Raw genomic sequence first — 6,000 nt, 5'->3', positions numbered from 1 at the left:
ATGGATAAACACAATGTGTGTATACCCATACACTGGAACACTATTCAGCAATAAAAAGAAATGAACTACTGAATCATGCTAAAACATGGAGGAACCTCAAAAACACTATGTTAAGTCAAAGAAGAACTATGTTAAGCCAGATGCAAAGCACTACATATTACTTGATTCCATTTATGTGAAATATCCAGAAGAGGTAAACTTACAGAGACAGAGAGCAGACCAGCCTGGGGTTGTGGATGGGAGCAGAGTAGCAACAAAGGGGCCCAAGGGAAATGGTGGGGGTGACGGCAATGTTCTAAGACTGGAGGCTGGTGATAAGTTATACTAAAAATCATAGAACGGTGCATTTACAGTGGGTGAAGGTTATGGTATCTAAATTCTTTATCAGCAAAGCAGTTAAACGTTGCTTTAAGGAAATTTATGGTCAATAAAGGAAAACTCTAGAGCTGTGGTCCCCAGCCACACAGGGCTATTCAGCACTTGAAATGTAGCTAGTCTGATCTGAGATGTGCTGTTTAGTGTAAAATACACACTGGATTTCATAGACTTAGCGTCAATAACAGAATGTAAGCTATTCATTAATAACTGTTTACATTATTACATGTTAAATGATAATATTTGGATATATTAGGTTAAATATATTACTAAAATTAATTTCACCTTTGTTTCTTTTTAAACGTGGCTACTAGAATATTTTCATAGGTGACTTGCATTATATTTCTATTGGTCAGTGCTGCTCTAGAAGCAGGTCTAGCTTCAGATGAACCTTGATCTAGCAGCTTAACAATGTCACTAAAGGCCTGATTTCTTTCCAGTTGGCTCTTCCATGGTGTTGGTTTCATCCTGTAACTAGCTACTCTCAGTGTTGCAGCCAGCAACTCTTAGAGGGACATGCTTCTTCGCCCAAGAGTAGAGACTCTGTGTATCAGAATCTTTCCCAGAAGGTCTGGGATTCATGCATTGGACTGGCTTAGTTCACATGCTCACCCCTGGGTCAATCTTGTGGACAGGAGGAGAGACTCCGTGGATAGTTCACATGCCCTACTCCTACAGCTGGTGATAGAGTCGACTTCTCCAGTATCACATTTTTACCAGAACTGAAATCAAGAATGTAGGGAAGGGAAAAGAATGGAGTGAATGCTGGGGAAGCAACCAAGAAATCTCCACAATGAGAAAGAGACATAAATAACAACAACACAGTGTGATGAGTGAAGTCATAGAGGTATAAACAGATTGCCTGTGGTCTGTTCTTGCTATTGTTTCTGCTTTTTCTTACTCATACCTTGTCTCCTAGTATGCGAGGTTATCATTGATTGAATACTGGACATTGTATTTGAAAAATTATTTATACAAATAATTTGGGAGCTAGGATGATGTCATCCTCCACATAGGATTTTTGTTTGTTTCTATCAGATTCCTGGGGACCCTAGGAGTCTGGAAACACCTTACTCCAAATCCTAGCCTCAAGATTCCCTGGGCCACCCAGACAACTTGATGGTAATTTGCAAGTGTATGTGACATAACTCAGATTTTTCCTTAGTCCCAGTTTGTAGTCCGTTAGGGTCCCAGCTTAAGGTGTGTGTATAATTTATTTGGGTCTCCACTCTTGGTGATTCCTAAACTCAAACTTTTATCCCCTTAACCTCATGAGGCCCCTAAAAGTGCATTTCAGCCTCACAACAGACTCTTTGTAATTTGCACCACCACCCATCCACCGAAACAAAAGTTTCCCTTTTGCTGGGCTCTCTGAGTCCTATCTACTCCTGAGGCTTGGTCAGGTAATTCCTCACTATACTGTTAGCTTTTTGTTGCTTTTAAAAGTTTTGTCTTTTTACACCAAAGTGGGAAAGTGGTGGTGTGATGAATTGGGAGATTGGGACTGACATATATACACTAATATGTATAAAATGGATAACTAATAAGAACCTGCTGTATAAAAAAATAAATAAAATTCAAAAATTCAAAAAAAAAGTTTTGTCTTTTTAAATGTTTCATCCTACTTCCTTTATTTTTAGCAATAAAGTACTTTTTTAAAAAGAAACTTATTTATTTATTTAGGTCTTCGTTGTTGTGCATGGGCTTTCTTTAGTTGCAGCGGGTGGGGGGGGCTACTCTTCGCTGCGGTGTGCGGGCTTCTCATCGCAGTGGCTTCTCTTGTGGAGCACCGGCTTTAGGAGCGCAGGTTCAGTAGTTGTGGCTCACAGGCACTAGAGTGCAGGCTCAGTGGCTGTGGCACACGGGCTTAGCTGCTCCTCGGCATGTGGGGTCTTCCCGGCCCAGGGCTCGAACCCATGTCCCCTGCGTTGGCAAGCGGATTCTTAACCACTGAGCCACCAGGGAAGCCCCAATAAAGTACTTTTAAATTAAGGTATATACGTTGTTTTTTTAAGACATAATGATATTGCACACTTAGACTACAACATAGCATAAACATAACTTTTATGCACTGGGAAACCAGAAATTTCATGTTACTCCCCCACCAACTCCCCTTTTCCTCTGACCCCACCGCATGGCTTGTGGGATCTCAGCTCCCCGACCAGGGATTGAACCCTGGCCCTTGGCAGTGAAAGCGTGGAGTCCTAACCACTGGACAGCCAGGGAATTCCCCTGTGTTACTCCCTTTATTGCAATAGTATTTGCTTTATTGTGGTGGTCTGGAACCAAACCTGAAATATCTCCAAGGTATGCCTATAATGTTCTTGACAGAGTTTGAAATCAGGGTCATACTAGTCTCATAAAATGGGTTGGAACGTTCCCTTTTATCTACCGTATGAAGGAATTTGTGCAAGATTGATGTAGTTTTATTTTTAAATATTTGCTGGTGAAGCCATCTGGACCAGGAGTTTTCTTTGTGGAGTTCCAACTTTTTAAATAGTTATAAAGCTATTCAGAAATTTTTTTTGCAATTCAAAATTTTTATAGATTATACTCCATTTAAAGTTATTATAGGGGCCTCCCTGGTGGCGCAGTGGTTAAGAGTCCGCCTGCCGATGCAGGGGATACGGGTTCGTGCCCCGGTCTGGGAGGATCCCACATGCCGCGGAGCGGCTGGGCCCGTGAGCCATGGCCGCTGGGCCTGCGCGTCCGGAGCCTGTGCTCCGCAACGGGAGAGGCCACAAGAGTGAGAGGCCCGCATACTGCAAAAAGAAAAAAAAAAAAAAAAAGTTATTATAAAACATTGACCATATTCCCTGTGCTGTACAATATGTCCTTGTAGCTCATTTATCTTATACACAGCACCCTACTTTTTTTAGTTGAACGTCAGAGGATTTTGGACTGAATTGCTACAGACCTCCTCACCAATGACCTTCATATTACTAAATCCAATAATCCTCACCTTACTTGAACTTTCAGCAGATTTGATGCAGCTAATAACCTCTTTTTCCTTGAAATGTTATCTTCACTTAGGATACCATGTTCTCCTGTTTTGTGTTTTATTTTGTTTTGTGTTGTTTGTTTTTTTCTACCTCACTGGCCGTTCTTATCTGCCCTTAATGTTGGAGTGTTCCAAGCTTAGCCTTAGATGTGTTTTCTCTATCTATACTCACCCACTTGTTGATATCCCAGTTTATTTACTTGAAACAGACAGACACACACATGTTCCCAAATGAATACACCTACCCTGGGAGCTCTCATCTGAGTTCCAGATTCATTATCTAGTTGCTCTAGCAGCTCCATCTCCATTTGGACATCTAATAGCCATCTCAAACTCAATTATGTCTAAAACTGAACTCCTGACTCTCCAGCTCCCAAATGCTTCATCTGTAGTCTTTCCCATCTCAGTTGATGGCCACTCCAGATCATGTGACCCCTATGTTCACCATCTTCTAATGGCTCCCCTTTCCACTGTGAGGAAAAAGTCAAAGTCCTTACAGTGGCATATAAGACACTACGCCAGCTCATCTCCCTCTTACTCTCAACTCCAACCACTTTTCTTTGAATAACCCGAGCACATGCCTACCTCAGGGCCTTTGCTCTTGCTGCTTCCTCCATCTAGAGGAGTTATCTAAAGGCTCAATTATTCAAGTCCTTAGCCAATTTAAAGTTAATTGCCCAATTTAAAGTTGAAATCACCCCTCCTTCCCTTCCCCTGTCCCCTTTTCTGCTTTATAATTCTCTGTAACACTTATCGCCAGCTAACATACTTGAATCCCATATTTATTTTTTGGGTTACCCCATGGAGGCTAGGAGTTCTGTTTGTTTTGTTCTTTTTTTTTTTTTTGCGGTACGCGGGCCTCTCACCGTTGCGGCCTCTCCCGTTGCGGAGCACAGGCTCCGGACGCGCAAGCTCAGCGGCCATGGCTCACGGGCCCAGGCGCTCCGCGGCATGTGGGATCTTCCCGGACCGGGGCACGAACCCGTGTCCCCTGCATCGGCAGGCGGACTCTCAACCACTGCACCACCAGGGAAGCCCTGTTTTGTTCTTTGATGTATCCCTAGTACCTAGGACAGTGCCAGACATATAGGGAGCAATGATAAAAAAGGATTGAATGATGGAATGGATGAAATATGTCCAGGCCTCGTGGTCCAGAAAACAAGGGGCCCAGCTTCCCTCTACTGTGGCTGAAGATCCCTCCACGAACAGCACTGAACTTCATGTGGCAGTTTTCATACCACTTAGAGCCATTTCTCACCATCTCCACCACTGACGCCACCACTCCCCACCCCAGCGTAATGCACCATCCCCTCTTGTCTGGATTGTTAACAGCAACTTCCCAGCAGGTCTGCTCATTTCCTCTTTTTAAAAAAAAATTTATTTCATTTTTGGCTGCGTTGGGTCTTCGTCGCTGTGCACGGGCTTTCTCTAGTTGCGGCAAGCAGGGCCTACGTTTTGTTGCGGTGTGGGGGCTGCTCATTGCGGTGGCTTCTCTTGTTGCGGAGCACGGGCTCTAGGCGCGCGGGCTTTAGTTGTGGCACGTGGGCTCAATAGTTGTGGCTCTCGGGCTCTAGAGCGCAGGCTCAGTAGTTGTGGCGCATGGGCTTAGTTGCTCCCTGGCATGTGGGATCTTCCTGGTCCAGGGCTCGAACCCGTGTCCCCTGCATTGGCAGGCAGATTCTTAACCACTGCACCACCAGGGAAGTCCCCGTGTGCATTATATTTATTTTGTCTGTCCCCTCCTCATAAACTTTGTGAAGGCAAAGTTCCTGTCTGCTTTGCATACTACTGTATCTCCCACGCTTCCCAAAATGTTTTTGTAGAAGGAAGGAAGTCCTTTGCTCAGAGTAAATGCACAGTGGAGGTGTATGAAGAAAATGATGGAAAGGAAGAAAGAAAAGAGACTCCACCCCCTCTTTGAAAGGGTACAAGGAAGAGGAATGAATACCCAGCAAGCAGCGCTGCCTGCCCCACCTCACCCCACCCCACCCCACCCCTCCCGGCCCTCCCAGTCCTCAAGAACGTAGTCCTGGTACAGCTCCACCCTCCCCTCACCAAGTACAAAGAAACCTCCTCTGCAATTAGTTTTAGTCTGAGTTGCAGGGCTTTGGGGGTGAAGAGCCTGCAAGATGACGTATGGGAAGAACAGACTCTGGTGTCCCAATCGCACGTGGTGTTTTGAAATTTGCAGCCAAGCCTCTTTGCAACACCGTGCTCACCCAGGGCTAAGCTACTTCTGTCTCGGGCAGTGTGGGCTTGAACTCTGGAGGCCTGGGTGCTCCCTAACGCCCCCTGCTTAACGTTACCTTTGGGGTCTCAGCTGTAAAGTGGGAATCATGATGGTAATCACCTTACCGTGATGAGGCTCTGCACAGTTGTAAGTGCCTCTGTACCTGCACAGCAGATCTGAATCTGGCAACTGTGGATCAGGTGTGACTATGTCCCTGTGTGAAGTCCCAAGGGAGGGGATCCATGTGATTCCCTCTAATGACCCTCCTGTGGAGAGGGAGGGGCTTTCTTCAGAATAAATACTAGATGTCAGCTTTGCTAGCTGATTATTATTTGTTTTGGAGGTGTACCCCACCTACTCGGAAGGAGTTGAACTAGCTGCCGGAATGATTAAG

Source organism: Mesoplodon densirostris, chromosome 1 (assembly GCF_025265405.1).
Source record: "Mesoplodon densirostris isolate mMesDen1 chromosome 1, mMesDen1 primary haplotype, whole genome shotgun sequence".
NCBI lineage: Eukaryota > Metazoa > Chordata > Mammalia > Artiodactyla > Ziphiidae > Mesoplodon > Mesoplodon densirostris.
The sequence above is the reverse complement of the archived record's forward strand: the minus strand, read 5'-3'. Positions refer to the sequence as shown.